Raw genomic sequence first — 19,329 nt, 5'->3', positions numbered from 1 at the left:
TTGTATGAGGCGGGGGGGGGGGGGGGGGGGCGCGTGCATTTCCTATTCATCCAGAATGTTAAACAGATTATGTAATAAAACTGGTTAACTCCTTAGGGGTGGGTAAGCAGCAAATGCCAGCTCCAGAGGCAGAATCATGTTGTGGCTGCAATAAATCCATAGGTGCCAGGATAAAGAGAGTTAAGTAAGAAACAGTGCTGAAGCTGTTGCAAAAAGCAACATCCCTGTGGGATGGCAAGGACAGAAAGTTGTTTCAAACACAGCTATAAAGTGTCTGCTTCAGCAAACAGAAGTGAACACTGCAGAAGTGAAGTGAATAAATGTTTAATTGCTTTTCAAAAGCGCAACTTCACCTTCTGTACAGATCTAATTTGAAAGAGTCTTTTCTTTCGATAGTGTAGTTAAAGTGAGGGTCACAGACTGTGCCAGCCCAAAATCTAGGATTTTTTTTTAAAGTTTACTGCTGGATTTACCTGTTCAAAAAAAGGTTTAAGATGACCTTGTTCATTTTAATTTCACAATGTTTTCCAAATATTTAAAAGAGAAATGACCAGCTTCTCTGTCTCTTCCTCCAAAATGAATGGAAATAAATTACTTTGCATTTCTATTCTGCTATTTGTCTGAGTTAGAGGAAGAAGGGAAGCAGTGAAGGGGGAGCCTGAAACAAATCAGAGGCAATGACGTGGATTTTGCACTTCATTCAGAATCATGAGGGCTATGTGGGGAGTCCATCATACTGAGATGTCAAAGGAGAGATGTCTTATCCTGACAGCTCCCAGCAACTGGGGAGGAGAAGGGTCCCTCTGCAGGGACTGCCGCAAGGATTATATACAGGACTAGATGCAGGACAGAGGTCAGCCTATGCTCCACTCTCTCACAGATTTGCCTGTGGGTGCCAGAAACCTCATTTAAACCCTCACTCCTCTCAAGCCTTGCCCTTGCTTTTATCCCTGTTGAGTATTAGCTTAATTCTGAATCATGACGTTTAGTCCGCTGTAAGCCGTGTAACAGAATGTATTAGTGTTCAGTTTTTTATCTGTTTTGGAAACCCATCAATGCAATTATGAATGGGTCGCTGTGTTAGCTATTTAGTAAATGTGGCTACTGTGTGGTTCATTTTTATTACAATAGCTGGGTAAGGAGCAAAATATTATTCATTATGGCTCTTCTTGGTATTTTGTCTGTACCCTTATGAGTGTTGCTGAAACCTTGAGTTCTCTGATATCCTGTTACTGTGATTTCCATGGTAGCTTTCCATACCAGATAAAAATACATTCACTGCTATGAGATTTCAATTGCCACCTCTTAGTTTATCAGTTGAGTTAGCCAAATTTGGTTGTGTGAGAATTCAGTCTATTATTTCAATGTTGTTTCTGGAACTACATAGCAAAATTCCTAAAAGAAAGCATGTTCTAGTAGTGGGTTGTCAAAATTTCATGCATCTCATCCATTATGCTGTTGTCATGCACAGCATGTCCATCACTCTCAGCCAGACAGGAAGCCAGAAAACCAAGTGTCTGAGAGGAATCAGTGCTTGTGTCACTGAAGTGGGAACTGGGAGTGTTCTTAACACTCTCGGCGATAATTGCTGGCGATACGCTCAAGGATTCATTTAATAAAGTCAATTCAATTGTCTAGTGTAGAAGATGTCAAAGTGACCTTAGTTCCTTAATGTCAACCTATGTTTTCATTTGTCTGACCAAAAATGGCATATCAATATTCTCTACCATATCAGTGTATTGTGAGAATCCTCTTTGTCAGAGAAATCTGAAATAGGCTAGTGACAGATGCATGAAAGTGTGCATTAGTATTATTCTCCAGCAAGCAATTCCCAGTTGTTCCTGAAACTTCAACCGTGCATGCTGTGAGAGCTGAATACATCTAAGAAGTCAGAGGTGATGGGCTTGTAAACACAGCCTGCATTCGCAACTTCTTGAAAGAATGCCTTTAAATCTTCTTTGGGGACAGATCTCTAGGTCAAACCAGCTTTTAAGCATTTAATCTCATGCATACAGTAAAAAATTATGCTCTTTGATACTGGGAGAGAAGCAAGGGAAGAAAGAGCCAGGGAAGCTGTTGACTGATGAAGAGGAAAGATGCAGTAAAAATAGATACAGACAAGAGAAGAGAAGGAGGGAGGGGGAAGAGTGGGAAGGCAGCAAGCCAGGGAAAGAGCAGAGGCAGAAACAGTGATGAAAGGTTAGCAGAGGAGAAAGAGATATAGAAGTACAACTAAATTGCAAACATGAGCATCTTCATTTGGAGCTCTGTTTAAAAGCCCAAATGTCAGAGCTATTTAGGAAATAGAATGAAAACTATGCAGTCTGAGGGGGAAGGCAAATACACTGGTCACTAGACCACTGTTTATACATGCCATGAGATATTTGGACCAATAGCTACTCTGACTGAATCTTAGATAGTTAAAACCTTACTGTAACACCTTGGATAACCTTTGCCAGTAAAACCTCAGACTTCTTTGAGGCAAAAGAAGCAGTGGGGCAGTGGCATCAACCAATTTCCAGATACCTGAGAGCACCATCCTACATTATAGCATCATTTCTGTGATAAGGTTGTGCAGAAAAGCATGATCTAGGTTTTGCTCTCCTACAGACACATCTCCTCTGTGTTATAAAAGAGGACTTGGGAAGGAGCTTGGGCAAGGATCATCCATCCTGCCTAGTTATCTCACTGCTTGCCTCTGCTTCACATTATGCCAAATATTTATCTCCCAGACAAATCTGTTCTAGACAAGATAGTCCTAAGCAGTGTGGATGCAAACCAGCTGGTGCCATATCATCCTAGGGCCAGGAACCAGCTCACACTACTCTTTAGCCCTCCAGGGCAGGAGAACAGGGATGTCTGCTGCCCTGCATTTGGGGGTTATCCATACCTCTGCTAAATGGTGGCCCCGGGGGGGGGACTGCTGCAAAAACTGGGCAGCACCAGCTCACAGTACTTTGCACAGATCTTAATGCCAAAGCTTAAATCAAAGTTGAAGATGACCAGGCCCTTTTTCATTCTTTACATCTCACTTCATCTTCTACTCTGTAAATACCAGCTGCATCTTGCAGGTTTGACTCTTCCATACCAAAATCATTATTCTTTCATGGTGAAGTGCAGCACCCTGATTCCAGCCCTAGAAATATTGCATGTTTATATAGCTTATGGAAACACCTTGTTACAATATACCCCTTTAAGAAAAGTTTGGAAAGGATATGGGAACATTGGGTCTTAAATAAACAGTGGATTATCTGAGATCAGAGTGAGACCTCTTTGTGGTACAAGTTTTCCCCCCTCTGGCTATTAGAGATGTTTACACTCTCTTCTCAAACACATGGTACAATCACATTCCAAGTCAGGACACTAAATTAGATGCAGCTTTCTCTGACAGTTTTTGTATTTTTGGGTTTGTTTTCAATTTCTTCTTCTTCTTCTTCTTCCTCTCACCTCCAACTTTCATCTTCTTTTCTCTCTGCCCTCTTTTTTCCTCCAGATTTCCTCTTTTTCTTTCCAAAGGGTGGCATCTCTACTCAATGGAGAATGTCTTTTCCCAGGCCTCCAGGTCAGCTTAATGAGCTGTAGGCTAACTTTGAGACATGGGAAATGTCAATTGCAATCAACAGGGTTTCCACCTTTTGGCAACCCTTGAAAGCAATGCACAATGCATCATAGTCCCCTCCCTCATTACTTCCATGGCCTTTAGGCTATTTTTACCATCTTGGTTCCAAGAACAAATATAAATAAATGTGTGTTCTAGGAACTGTGGAGTACAGCAATCAGGGGGATGTGTACTCATCACTAGGACAGCAGCTGAAACAGCAGAGGAAAACATGGACCTGGGGAGAAAAGGGAAAATCCAGACAAGGAAGAGAAAGTGGAGAGTGAAGAGAAAAGCAAAACAGGAGCAAAGAGGCACACAACAAACGACAGAAAAAAAGCAGACCAGTAGAAACCACACCTGAGACAGCACATATTAGAATCCATATTAGAGCATAGTAGAGTCAAATAGAGGATGCGTAGGCAAAAAGCTTACAGCAGGGGAGAAGGCATCTTCTACCCCACAACCAGTGCTCATTCTCACTCCCTTAGCTTTTCCCCCAAACTCTCATCTCGCCCTGCATGGAGGGTGTGAGGGCCATTGGGTTTAGGCGCCCACCACCCCCATGGCTTCAGTGCTGCCCGCTCCCACCACAGCCATCAGTGAGGGCTCCTCCTGTGGTACACACCATCGCACAGCTTGCAGGTCTCCTCGCATGAGCTCTTTCTGAGCAGGAAGTGTCCCCTGCCACAAGGCAAATGGGACCCTTTGGCAGTGTGTTTTCTTACCCAAACTCGGTGCTGTTTGCCCATGATGCAGTAAGGTGGTGGTTGCACGCTGTTGTTGTTCTTTGCCTTTTAGAGAACAGGCACCACGCATTTGGGTGCTAGTGAGTAGTGTGCATCTGCTCCCTGCTGATCTTAATCCCATTCCTTGAAAACAGTGTAAGATTGTGGCTATTCAAGCATCTCTGGGAACCACCTGTTTGTCAGGATTTCAGTTCAGTATCTGAGACAGGAAGGAAAACCAAAAGAGCTCATGAGCTTCTCCATGGTCAGCTGCAGGAAGGGCAGCCAGAGGAAAATGTGTTCCTACACACACATTTTTAGAGTCGATATGTGGCTTCCCTCATCCTTTTCCTCTTCACTCGGTTGCTTTGGAGACCAGTGGAGAGGCTGTACAGGAGACTGCCTTCCTGTTCAGATAAATACACCATAATCCCAGAGTTCATTTATCAGGACCCTTGCTAATGACTTAGAGTAACTGAGCATTTTGCTCATGAGATAAGACAGCCCAAGTTCACCAAAGGCTATTTTACACAATGAAATGAACAGGAATATTTCCAGAGATGGTTGTAAAGGTCTGATTAAGCAAAAATGTTCTGGCATGTTATCAGACAACTGTGAATCGCAAGCTTGTTTCTCTCACCTGCACCTACTCCAAGTCCTGCCTGGAAAGACAGGTGAAATACAAATAATTTTTGTTTGTGATTTTTCACTGTTGCGTATCCCTCCTCTATGACTCAGTTTCCATCAAGTTGGAAGGAAACATTTCAAAATACTATGAAAAATGCTATGTATGAAAGTTCGCAGCCCAATTTTGTGAAAATAAAGGTGAACCATTTAAACCATATCAAGGAATGTGGTAGTGTACTGAAGGAAGGGTTCTGGGAGTGCTGCTCACTAGCTGCTTGAGTCCCCACCTATTTCTGAAGTGGAACATTCATTAAAAAAATAAAATAAAATAAAACTTGCAGGGTTTCTAAAATTATATCTTTTTTATATAATTCCATACCATTTTTCTGTTTGTTGTTTTATGTAATATTCCTAACAAGCCTTCTCTATGGACTTTGTTACATAATATCTACCTCTGAGATCTCTAGGTGGTCAGTGTAACATAAAAAAAAATTAGGCCTTTCATATATATCATAACAAGGTAACAGGGCGAGTATCCTGGATCATCACTGCCCATCCTATGGACAACTTTAGGTAGAAGAAGCATGACTCAGTATAGAAGACAATTCAGGTTTGAAGAAGCCTCTGAGCCTGATTATCTAGCTGATCTAATTCCACATGAGAAAACTAACATACATGTCATATGTATGTGAAAACTTACTTAGGTTCAGCAAATTTCTGTTTCTGGCTTACCAAGATAATAAAAAAAAGAATTTATCACCACTGAAAATGAACAAAGATACATCTCTGCAGAAAATACAGAAGACTGGTGGAGCAGGGTAACTTCAGAGCAGCAGCAGAGACCCAGGGCACTCTAAATGCATCAGCAAAAGTTCAAATCATCCTAGAAGGATGGATGGGAACTAGTCATCCTTCAATGCCTTTCTTTAATCTCCATGGAGTTTTTTTTTTTTGGAAGCTCTTAGTGGTAACAATCTATTTATAGTTGACTCTGTTTTTGTAGTTTATCTCTGCTATAACATTGTGTCCTTTGTCCTAACTGCACAATACCAATCTAAAGGAATTCTCTACAGCTCAATTTTCATCCCTTGCTTGATTAGCAAAAGGGATGAGGCAACTTCCATCAGGCCATAGGCATACATTCTAGCTTTTCATGATCCAGCACCTAACACACCACTCAAAACGGGCAGGCTGGACCTACCACAGGTTATTTCTCAGAAAGCTCAGCACTTTCGGTTGTTTTAATGCTCTTCTGCTTTTGAATATCAGTGGATTTATTACACAGGATTTGTTATATTTTCTACCTCCTGGAAAATGTGCCTGAGTGTATTTAGAAATATATATATATAAAGACATAAATATCCAGTGAAGAGACACAAAGCATGAATGATTTAGCAAACATTGGAAAATCAAGGCAGAAAAGCAATTGTTTACATTGTTCTGAGATTTTGAGATCTGAGCAAGTAGACGAGCTGGAGCAAAGGCCGACTCAAGCTGAGCATTTGTGAAAATGCTGCATCATTCATATCCATTATTCTGTGAAACAATCCTGCACTGACTGGATGGAAAGTCTAACACCTGCATCTTGGGAAACTGAACCAAACAAAATAGTACAGGCGGCAGAGGCAATGAACTAGATGATTGCTGTATTTCTAGGCAGAGCTTTCAGTCTTCAGAATCTACGGGCCAAATACCTTGACAAAGGACCCAGTGTAAGGAAAGCACAGTGACAGGAAACTCAGAGAGGTGAACCTGATGGCTCCCTGGCATTTTCACCACAATGCAAAGTTTGGCAGCTGGTGGAAAACACAGGACACCAGGAACTGGAAGGCATCATTCTTCTTACCACGATGTTGCTCCCCTCGGCAGCCAGTCGTGGCAGGAGCTGTACAATCCTTGACTCGACCTTATATTGCCATGTGGTAGCCAAGAGCTGGGGCTACTTTAATGATAATGGGGCCAACAAGCAATGGGACCACAGGTCTGCTCCAGTCCCATGGTGGCCGGTCATAGTGAAATATTGGTACTTCAAATTCCACCCATTTGCTGCTCTGCCCAGAGATGAGGAGACAGGGAATGGAGCTGTTTCAGTGAACCCACAGTTACTGGACTAACTGCCAGCTCCTTGAAACTTAGATTTAGGAGAGTAATCCAAAGATGACTGTTATTAAAAGGTTATTTGGAGGATTAGTTCACACGGTATTTTTAGCAAAATGATAGCTGAAGAAAAGCACAAGGCATTTACTTTGGGCTTGTTTAAGAAATTAAAACAGCAGTATTACCATATCATTTCCATATACGCATCAGCACTGCCGCTGGCAGCATCCTGACCCTGACCCCATCCTGACCCCCCCTCCAGCAGTGCAGATAAAGAGTCTCTCTCTCTTCCTTTCTTTTGGCTCTAAGGTTAAAATGGCAGTTTATTCTAAAGCATCTAGAATACTTCATCACCTTTTTTCCCAGTAACAGCTTTTGCACAGAGGGTGGCACTGGTTAAACAACATGTCAACTTATAACAAGGAAACTACTTGTTTATATTCTGAAACTCTACAACCTTCCCAGCTAATTCTTTGCTGGTGTTTTTATATTCAGAGAAGTCTGTCCCTTGCATTTCCCACCACATCATACTGTATTCTCATTTTACCCTGCTACACTTTAATTTTCCCTCCACTGAGGATGGCTCCTTCAGGCAAGTCCAGTCTTCTCCTGGATGAACCACTAAACTTGAAAAATACTCTGTACAATACTGGAAATTCCTCCTCCTGTTTCTCTCCTATTCCATAAGGCTATCAGTCCAAGGGGAAATGCTGGCCTTGTGACCTACCTAAGGAAGTCTAGGACCTTGCAACCACAGTCACAGCTGTGATTCCTGTTAGCTTATACTGTGCCAAGATTATTTAGAGATTCATTAAGTGAGGCCCTGTCCAACCTTTTGTGTAGACAGACTGTAGAATTTTTCTCAGAAGGGGACTAAAGCATATTTTTAAGTAGCATATTTCCTTTTTCCTTAAAAATCCAAGCAACAGCAGCCAACCATACCTGTGCTAAGCCATTTCTCTCACTGCTGGGAAATGAAGTCTGAGTTTTTCTGATTTCAGCTCTGCTTTTTCAAACCTTTGCCAGAAAGCCTGCAATCCCTCCACTGTCTGATCTCTTTCCTATTTCAAAGTGATTGAAATCTTTCTATTTCAAAGTGATTGGGTCAAATTTCAGCCTTTTATTTCATAAACTGAGTAACCTGAACTCCTTCACTCTCACTACATAAAGCTTGTTTTTCAGCCCCTGGATCATATTGATACTTTATGCTGTCTCCATCATTGCCACAGCTGTCTTAAAGGACAGCCCAACTGGTCACTGTGCCCTAGAAGCAGTGTGAGCAATACCAGGTGAGGATGCCAATGCAAAGTCACTTCCCTTTCTTTTTTGTTCTTTTTTAATTTTTCCTTCTATGCATCTAAAAATATCTTTAGTCCTCTGGCTGCTAAAAGGCCCAGAGAAATGTTGTTCTGGGGCAGAAATTAGCTAAGGAGGCCATAAAGCCCTGCAAAGCCTCCAGTAGCATCTCCCTCCAGTGTAGTGAAACATTTCAGTGGGCTTTGCCCAGTTCACTGTGGTTATTCAGAATACCCTCCAAAAGTAACCCATCTCCTCTGATGGGCAACCCTCATGTATCTGACAGATAGGAATTTGGGCAATCAACATTTGATAATGTCATCAAATATAATAGCTAAAAACATGTCATTGCATTAGATCAAGGACCGAGTCTGGGCTCCCTGCTAATCACTGACCTCAGACTCAAAGAGCCAAGGGATGAGACCTTCCATACCCTGGGAAAGAAACTGGAGAGGATAAAGGGCTAGTTTGTACTTCCTGAGCTGGACTGGAGGCAAACTGGTGTGTGCTGAAATAGATGCTCTGATCTCCTCCACTACCAGACAGAAAATACAGCAAACAGCATATCTCTCTTCCCCAGACACCCCTCCAAATTCACACATACGTTTTAAACCCTCTGCACCTTCCCTCCCCTTTTTTTCAGAAAATCCTGCTTATTCTATTGCTCTTGACAGCCCTACTCCATGCTGCCCGCCCTAGTAAGGGTTACTATCTAAGAGCAGTCAGGGAACCAATTTTTAAAACCAGTCAAAGTATGTTCTGCCCATTTCCTGTAATTCAACTAAGACCACAATAATGCCATTTCTCTTTTTACAGTGTTTAAGTTCTCTCAGGTTGAGCTATTATTCAGCTAAATTATCTCTAAGATTTTACAAAAAATAACATCAACTTTAAGAGGTTAGATTGTGCAGCTCAAAATTTTGTCATCTTTTGCCTACAAACTGCAGCTGACAAGCAGCCTTCAGCATCTGAAAACAGTTTGGTAAACTCAGTCTGTTGGTAAGCAAGTGCTTATTGCTCCCAATGGCCATTAACATGTGGAGCAGGGAAGTGGGAAAGCAAGTGTTTCTGTGACACTGTTACTTCTTCTCCAGTGACCAAGGCAGGCTTTGAACCTGAGCTCTCTCAAACCAGTGTCTTTTGCAGGGACCAGATAGCAGAGTTATTTCAAAAATGGAAAGTGCTTTGATAAAAGTTTCTTCACACACACAAGTAATGCCATTTTTGTTTGCCTGTTCAACTGAAATCTGTTGTGATCTTTCCATTTATAACACAAAAGAAGTGATAGAATTTAAATTGATCCATTTACATTAAATCTATCATATCAAAAGAAGTGGACTGACCATCAAAGAGCTTTGTGCTTAGTAGTGGAAAGCACATGTAATAAAAAAAGTTGTTGAACCAAGATGCAGAGAGGAGGTTTTAGAGAAATATGAAAGAGCGTGTGTGTGTGCGCGCATGTGTGTGTGTGAAGTGTCAGGTTTCCTGTGAGGACCCCACTTTGTTTCACCCATCCCAACTGTTCTCCAATCACATGGCTGTTTAGTCATTAAGGCAAAATGAAACATGTTACAGGACAGCCTTGCAGATGCATTTTTTTACTTTCAGAAGCTAATATTTGATTCCTGTTGCTTCTGGCTCCAAAACAGGGAGAAAAATGCTCATCATTATGATAAGCATGAGGCAAAAAAGCACAATGGTGGCAAATAACAAAATTATTCCTGTCAGCTGTATGTTGTCAGGGTCCAGCTAAGTGGCCCTAAGCTAGTTTTGTTCACTAGGCACTTGGTCTCCCACACACACTGTGGTATATGGTGGATATGTTAATACTAACCGAGCTACACAAACCCACACTCGACTCCACGCTGTCACAGCTTGGCTGCTCTGCTGAGGTATGCAGACAACAGACCAACCCCAACCTGTACAACATGAGAAATGTCAGAAAAGAGAAGCATTAGATGTATGATGAAAGAGGGGCAGTAGCTTTAAGGAACTGCTGACCAGGGTAGAAATTACTGGGACAATCATACCACAGATACCAAACAACAGTGTAAAACCAGCAAAACCGGAGGCAGTTGGTTAAAAGTAAATTGGACAGCCTGCCTGGGAGGGGATGAGGAAGGTAAAGGGAAAGAACTTGGAAGAAGAGGGAGGGGAAAAGAGAATATGAGGGAGAGCAAATCACAAGCCAGAGCAGGTCCCTGATACCCACCAGCCCAGCCCAGCACTTGATGGCCACAGTCTGGAGTCAGGCAATAACGCTCTGTTTCCACCCCACCAGTTTCTGGCAAGGGACCTGGCATGTTTCCTGTTGCCAATAAAGTACTAACACCAACTGGGGAGCCCCCGGGGAGAGCAGCAGCCCCCAGCCCACTGACATGCTCCCCACAAATCCTGCCACCAGGGCAGGCCCCCACATGGCCACAGGGCCCCCACCACCTGCACACCTTTCCCCACACCACTGCCTGGCCTGCAGGCAGGGGAGATGCCTCTGAGCTCCACAGCTCCAGCCAGGCTGGAGCCAGCCCATCCCCACCTGCAGGTGTCCTTCACCATCAGGCCAGATGATCAGGCTGGCAGAGCAAGGAGAACCAGCACAGAGGAGTCCACAGGGTAGAAGGCAACCTAGAGGTGCAGCTCATTGCCCCTAGACCACAGAAAGGAGGAGAGCTGCAGGAGGGAAAATATGCAGGGGCTTAAAAATGATTTTTCCACCTGCCCGTGATTTGCAGCCTCTGCAGAGTTTTGCATCTTTCTCTCCAGCTGCAAGCTGAGGCATGACCAGCTGAGGGATGACTGGGGTGCCTGCCTGCTGCTGGTTCACCCTGGTGCAGTGTGGCTGGTGACCTCCACTCAGGTGCAGTAGCTTTCCTCAGCTTCCTCTGGTCCCAGGCTATGCAGGGAGGTTTGGCTGTCAAACGCTTTGCAGAAAGCTAAGAGCAGCTTGTGGAGAAAAGGTCTATTTGAAACAAAGTGAAACCACTGGCTTTCACTGGGCAAATGTAAAGGTGTGCAAAGCAGGTACAGAGGGAAAGGCAAGGGAAGGGATCAGCTGGCAGAGGCACTGTGCTGGGCCAGGTCCCAGGGGGAGCACTGCTGAGGAGCATGCAGCTCCTCTGGTGTCCCCACAGCTCTGCCAGGCCTTGAGGAGATGCACAGGTGGAGGCAGATGGGGCACAGATGGGGGAAGAGGAGGGATGGATCAGGTGCGAGGGGCAGGGGAGGAAGTGGTGACCACTGCGGCAACTTGTCGTGCCTGGTTCTGCGTTTGGCATCACTTTCACTTCCTGGAGTGGGCTTTGAGGGAGCCCGAGACGAGGCACTGCTGTGCCAGCTACCCCAGAGTTGCGGCAGCGGCAGAGCACTCCCTCCATGCCAGTACTGCTCGTGCTGGTGTTCTGGGGGCCTTTCCCTCTGCCACTGAAGCTTTGTCCTCCTCCCACACTTTACAGCTGTAGATAAGCCATCCTTTGGGCATTTTGGGCATACTGGCTATCTGACTTCAACTGTAGGAACATGGCATTACTTCAGCAAGCATATGCAAGTGGTCCCTGTCAGCTGAATAGAAAGGCTGTTCCCTGGAGGCAATTTAAGGTCTGTCATCTCTAGCCTCTTCCCACCCTGTCTGGGCTGGCCAGGTGCTTTTTGTATTGCTCGGACCCTGCTTCTGGAAGGAGGGAGAGAAAGAGAGAGAGATGGCGTGGAAGAAGAGCTGAATGAGGTTTTTGGAGACAGCAGGCTGCCTCTGAAGGCTCCTGGCAGAGGGAGGACATGGGTTAGACCCTGGCTGAAAGGCTAGAGAGAAGGATGGGTCCCTGGTGCAGGAGAAGAGGCAGTGGATGGTGCATCCTTCAGCTCTGCAGGCAGCACTGACACTCGATGTTGTGGCACTGATCCATGACCCCACGGGAGCAAAAGTCTCTCTTCACTGAAGTCAGAAGTGTCCGCAGAGTCTATCCAGCCACTATCGCTGCAGGTGATACATTGGAAGAAGCTGATGTCTCGAGCAGGAAAAAAAGACACCAGAGGTGTCTGTACCCCAGAAAGTGTCCAGGAGAGGCATCTTACTGTCAGGAGCTGCAGTTCAGAATATAATCCATGACACTGGCTGGGTCCAGACATGCAGCTAATGCTTATCTGGTGGAAGTAGACAGGGAACGGCCCGAAAGCAGTACACTAACACTCTGTGCGTGTGTGTGTGTGTGTGTGTGTGTGTGTGCACCTATCTTTCAGTTTTAAAAATTTGCTACAGTGCTGCTCTGCCACGGTTATCTATACTAGGGTATGTGCACAGGGAGAGGAGAAAAGGGGAGGTAAGGAGGAGTGCAGAGATAGAGGGTGTGAGGCGAAGGGAGGCTGCCCAGCTCTAGGGGCAGGACAGAGACAAGATGTGGGTTGGGAGGGATACGAGGATGGTTCAGAGGCAAACTCAGCTCTGAAGGCAGGCAGTGTGGGGCTCATCAGAGCCCCAGGATGTGGCCCAGCAGTGATCCACATGTCACATGGATGTGTCAGGATCGTGGGTGCAGCAGGCTCAGGGACTAATGTGGCTGGTAGTGTGAGACTGCCATCTTGAGAAAACACCCAAGAGGTGCTGGAGGTGAAGGTTTGCATGCGGAGGCCTGATGCAAGATGGGGCCAGAGGCAAAGGTCATTGGCCAAAAAAAAAAACTCGATTATGGGGAGTGTTTGCAGAAGGAGCAGAAATACAAGGCCTTGAGCTTGAACGGAGACACAGCATGTGGGCACAGTGACCCCAGGATCAAGGAGCAGAAAAAGGACAAGGAGGAACTGTTGAAAAGACCTGCGGAAAGATGAGCACAAACACATCAGCCACGCCAGCATAAAGGCAGCAGGCACAAAGTCCCATCTTTTTAAGTACAAAACCTTTATCACATCACCCTCTTCCAAGCCCACAGCAAGTTGTGAGGGCTGAGTCTGCACAGGAGCTGCCTCAGCAAAAGGGGTTGGGGGGATGTGAGCAAGAGCTACTGCTCATCCACTGGCTGTCACTTCCAGGTACAGGTTATAAATGCTGCACATCAGCATTGTCAGCTCTTAATGCAGGACTGATACTGTCACCACCTCAGACATCCTAAGGGACATGATTTTCCCATGCTCTCTCATTCAGTCCATGTCACTTAGGCCATTTCCAGGACACCAGGTAATGCATGCTGTCCACCTCAGTCGCAGCAGCTATCTGGTACCGTCTGAGGAGAGGAACAAGCAATCAGACTCTGTGGCTAGCTGCTCGCTGTCATCATTTAGGACACCGATTGCTCCTGGTGCCAGCTTAGAAAACCTTGGCTCATTTATTTGACATTTCTGAAACCTTTCAATCATCTACACCATTTTCAGATATTTTTCAGTTTCTCACTTATTATGTGGCAGTTTTATATGGCAGATCTAGAGGCTGTTATTTTGAACCTTTAAGATTATTTTGCCCGTAATGTTGCAGTAGGAAACAACAAATCCAAGAGTTCACTGTGTCTGGAAACCACAAGATAATCAAAGTGCAGATAGAAGTTCAAACAAAGTTCTTGTGTGCTGTCATCTGACTCAAAAGCTTTTCTCTTAACAGTCACCACCTGTAATTATCTGGGAACACACACAAATGTTACATGATGTACTTGATAAGATCAGAGTTTGAGGTTCTGCAATGTATTTTCCCTTGCTTTGTAATAGCTAGATTTGTTTCAAATTGGGTACAAATTTATGGTCTGTCCCCAGTATTGCTCAGCTGGACAGAACACCTGTATGTGAACCACTGTGGAGTACGTCCACTCAGACAAAAGCATGGGAAGGAGTCTCTGGAGTGATTTACATATCCAACTGGATCTACTCTGTCCAAAATCATCACAGCAGGTGTTTTTTCTCACTTGATATCATCCTTCTCAGAAGTTTTGCTATCTGCTATTCCCCTTGTGCCTGTGGAGTTCAAGAAAACAATGTTTCCCATGAAATTAAGCTTAAAATGCATCCTTTAAGGTAAAATTAAAGAAACTGCATGAAAAAATCAGGTCTAACAAAGCTTGTAGGTTCAAAATATAAAAATGCATTAAAATAAAATGAAAGTTGTGACCCAGATGAAGAAGTTGAAAGAACAGAAGCTATGGCTTCAAAAGGTACTGTTTTCATTATGGTGAGGCATAGCCCAGATACCAGATGTGTCTGATGCATGGCAATATCTATACCCTACTAGTAGCAATGGTAGACACGGAGGCCTATAGTACTGGATCAAAAAATGATGCAAAATGCTGAGCTGGCATAAATTTGCTCAGCTGATTATGATTTGTCCAGAAAGTATTGAAGAGATCTTCTGCCAGTATTTATGCTGGCTGAGGTCCCTCGCTATCTGCTGGCTTGGGTATCAGTTATCTTCCTGTGGCTGGCATTGAAACCAACGTAAAAACCTAAAGTTGGCATATACCGTATGTCATGTGCACTAACTCAACAGAAATGCGTTTACCCCACATGATTCAGGTCAGCTGTGTGTGCTGTGTGACCTGGGTAGCAGCACTGATGTTAATGGCTGTGGGACAGTTATGCTCAATTCTGCTGCAGGTTGCAGCAGAGACGTGTCCTGAAATCATGTGAAAAAACTGAGATTACTGCAACTTCTGCTGTAACCGTGGGAAATGCAGTTAAATATTAACATTGGTGTAAGGTAGCTACAGCCTGGCCTGACAAATCATGCAGCGATACGTGTTTTATCACACATATGACTATGAATAGTCAGTCACCTTGATATTCTCCATTGGTATGACTCACTGCCCTCCCCACCCACTTCCACTCTCCAGGCACTCATGGAGATACATTTAATGATGATATAGGCTCAGAATCTTCTGGTAGAGTCATAGTCCATTTATTCTTGTATTTAGTCACCATGGGAACAGCCCAATAATTCAAAAGTCATTGGGATCCTCTTGCACTGAGTGAATGGCTTGCTCAATAGGAGAATCAAGACATACATTTTATGGGGTCACTCAGTCCAAAATACTTCACTATAGAACACTCTGTGTGCTATATTGTTATCTGTGCTGCTGGCTCTGCAGCTCCAGCCTCAGGAAACCACACTGGGTTCAAAGGGACATGATGCTGGCACCACTATGACAACTGGCCAGGCAGGTTGCAGGGCAACTGTCTGTCCATCAGCTGCTCAGTAACACAAGATCCTCCCTGCATACAGACTCTTCCCATGTACACATACACTCAGAGTGACTCACTACTGTTTCCATACTTGAATCTGTGGCTTCTTTTGTGAATGGTTCCTGCACTTTGTCCTTATTTTTATCTTTATTTGACTTAGAAGCTAAGCTTTCACAGTCATTTAATTAACACATTTGACTCAGTGCCTTAGTTTCAGTCCACTGTGGACTGGTTTTCCACAGGGGAGCTCCACTGGCTTCAGTTATCCAGTTTCTCTTCACTCGAGAGCGGGCCTAGCTCCAGCCCTACAGTGCCCCTGCTCTGGATTTATGGCTCATCAACACAAAGTGCAAAGTCCAAATGATTTCATTCCGCCTACTCTTTTTTCAGATATAAAACGCCTAGGCTTTCCTACGGGTATTTCACCTCAAAAGCTGCTAGTTCAAAGAGGCGACCAGTCCTACAGATGTTCAACAGTGACAGTGTGTTCCTACAAGTGCTCATGCAACTTCTTCTCACCCTGAACTGCCCCAAACAGCATGCCTAATGATGACCATCACTGTCTCATTGCTTCTCCCACTGACAGTATCCACTGGCCGCCTTTTTTCTTATGCTAAAGGCAGTTGTCAAGGCACCTATTACAGTGGGCAAGTGAGCACCCAAGCCTGCTGGGCAGCTTGGCAGTACAATTACCCACTGTCTGCAAAGGCTCAATCAGAAAACATAGGTCCCCGTTTCCTAAGTCTTATTCCACACAATACATGCTTGGCTTCAGTGCTGCCTGCTAGCGAGTTTCCTTGCCCTTGGATCTGGACCTTAGTCTCTGACCAGCCCCTTTGGTCTAGTTAGTCCTACTGAAACTACAAAAGTCCCAGGGATAAAGTGAGGGAGGGCTGCCTCCATTCACTGTAGATTTGTAGCATCCAGCCCCAATTTACCAGTGCTTAAAAGTTAAAAGGAAATTCTCTGCCAAAGCCCATCTGCTTATCCATAAATGTTAGGCTCATGTGACCTATTCAGAGTTAAGTTACTTATCCCTTCTTACTACAGCTCTGTGGCAGCTTTCTTTACCCCTGCAAGCCCTTGCATCTCCATTACCTCACTCTGTTTGCAGTTGTGGCATCAGCATGTTTTATTTGCTCCAGAGGTGCAGGCAGATGTCCAAATGTCCATGAAACCAAATTACAAGATATCAAAAACCAAAAATTTACAACACAGGCTAAGATATGTAAATGAAATTGAAGACCGGGGGCTCTCAGTTTCTCCAGAAGAGAAGATTTAAGAGCACCTACCACAACAGGTAGTGTTGGATACTCCATCCTTTATCATCTTGTTGGACCGTACAGTGTCGGAGGTGGCAGAGATGAGCACGAGACAGCTTCAGAGTCTGTGGCCAGACAAGCATGCCTATTCTCAGCTACAAGAGACCTGGGTTTACAGGCAATTTGATCAGATGCACTAGCTTCATCCGATCCTGTGCAGAAAAACCTTTTAGAAGGACAAATGTAATATTTGTGCTAATAACGACTGTGTTTGTAAATGAACACTGAGAGCTGTGATACTTACTTCCCCAAAGATTCAAGCTAGGAGAATATTTTGAATTCCTGTTGCATCAAGAAAAGTTATACTCAGAGACAAAATGTCTTTCACTAAATCTGTTACACTGATTGATCTCTGACTACCATTTTTCTAGGCCAATTTTAACTGCTTCACTGTTCTTCTTGTAGTAAGTGCTGTGCATCGGATTCTAGGCTAATTGCATTCTGCCATGTGAAAAGCAATTTATGATTTATAACATCAGGTTAGATGCGTGTGTGTTCTCTTTTTACAGAAGTGCTAAAATGATGCTTTAACTGAAGACCTTACAGAAAATGTGAGAATAATCCACATAATGACATTTAAGTTGAAGCCTGCTGGTATGATATAGGTGGGGGATTCTGTAAAGTTCTTTCTCTCATTAGCCTGCATTCATACTAACAATATTAACAATTGCGTTGTGATACCCAAGGAGCAGGATTGTCATAAATACAAAAAGTCAAGTCTGATAAAGTTACATCACATTTTATTTGATTAAGGCTGGCTTGAGACAACCCAGCACACTAGGTAACAGTGTATTTTGCTGCCTCAGGGATCTAATAGGATTTCAGCAGTATCACACCAAGGACAAGAAGTGCAGGTTGGGTCAATGGCATCTCAACAGAGGTTGAGGCAGGGCAGAGAGGTCAGTTTGGGGATCTCTGAGAAGCATCAGTGAGTCTTGAAGGACAACAGCAGACTCTCCACATGCCCTCCTGTCCCTTACCATCTTCCCGGGATCAGGACATTTTGCCCCAGTGCAGTCTTGACTGGCGAGCCACAGACTCGCCTTCTCTTCCATGCAGCCACCTATCCCTCAGAGAAATAGCCCTTTCTTGCCCTCCCAGTAGGACCCTCTGGGATATGTGCAAAGAGGTGGCAGAAGAGAAAGGTCGGGCCAGGGAAGAGCTCCAGAAAGCAGGGATTTCTGCCCCTTGCCACTGGGAATAGGGCTGAGGGCAGAGCTTCTGGTGGGATGTGTTGCTCCCTTGTCACCTTCCCCTTGTCCCAGCCTGCTATGGCAGCAGCCTGAGGAGTGGAGCACCGCTACTGTGGGAAGGGGGCATCCCCTAGCCCCCACAGGCAGCACAGGCTTGCCCCCCACTACCCCTTTTGGCCCTGCTTTGGGCTAGGGGTAAGGTGCCTGGGGGGACTCCAGTGCTGACATCCCACCATGCAGCCATGATACCCTGGCTGAGCAGAGTGTGTAAGTACATGATTAATATGTGCAGTCAAGGAATTAATTAAGCATTCCCTCCCCAAGACTTTGCAGCAAAATTAAATGCTTGCAATTAAGTATGTATTTAAAAGACTTGCTGAATGAGGTTGGTTCTAAGCCCTTGTAGAAAGTCTTTTGACTTTCCTGACAGCAAACCCAATTGCTCCACTGCCACTGCTTGCTTTCTCCTATGTTTTTTCCTCCTTTTCAAATTCACATGCTTCCTTTGAGCTGCACTTCACCTGAAACCCACTGAACTAGCCTCCACTCTCTTATTCAAGGCACTGAACTACTCTCAGTCCTGCAGGGCTGCCTGGTCACAAGCAGCATATAACCATAGGAGAGAAGGAATCAATGTGTTTGAACTACCCAGGAGTAACTATGCTCAGACTGAGAACTGTGAAATAGGTACAATCTCATTCCTTGTGTAACTAAGGGTGCAGCTACCCAGTAGGCTGTCTTGGATAGCACAGCTGGTGCAAGCTACCTTTGCCACCAGCAAAAACATATGTTATACTACAGCCTCCACCCCCAGGCTCACTCCATCCTCCCTTGTTTATCAAGTCCCTCATGCAGGATCTAGTTTGGTAACTACTTGTGCTGTTTGAACTGCTTGTCTCATGTCAGGTCCTGCTGCCCCTAGAGCAGATATCAGCAGTTCGCCTACGCAAAAGAAACATCAAATGTAGTATTTAGGCTGCAAGTCCTTTGGGGAAGGGGCTTGTTCTTTGTAGCCATAAATGACTGTTCATAAGCAAGCTGAAGCACTACGACCTGTGTGCTCCCTAGTCACATTGCTGGCTGGGACTGCTGGCTGGGCTGAAATACAAGAATAACTGTGCATGGCCTGTGCTGTACCACCCTGGGGCTGGGAAGGCCCTGTGTATCTAGGTCCGGCTTCAGCTCAGGGGCTGGACATATTCACCCCCTCCAGACAGATCTACAAGGAGTTTCGTGAACTGCATGAATGGGTGGGCAGACCTGGGCTGAAGAAAAAGCTCTGACAGACGTTAACATAACCTGTATGTTTTCCCTGAAGT

This window comes from Dromaius novaehollandiae, chromosome 3, assembly GCF_036370855.1.
Source record: "Dromaius novaehollandiae isolate bDroNov1 chromosome 3, bDroNov1.hap1, whole genome shotgun sequence".
NCBI classification, from domain to species: Eukaryota; Metazoa; Chordata; class Aves; order Casuariiformes; family Dromaiidae; genus Dromaius; species Dromaius novaehollandiae.
This window is presented reverse-complemented; position numbering follows the sequence as displayed.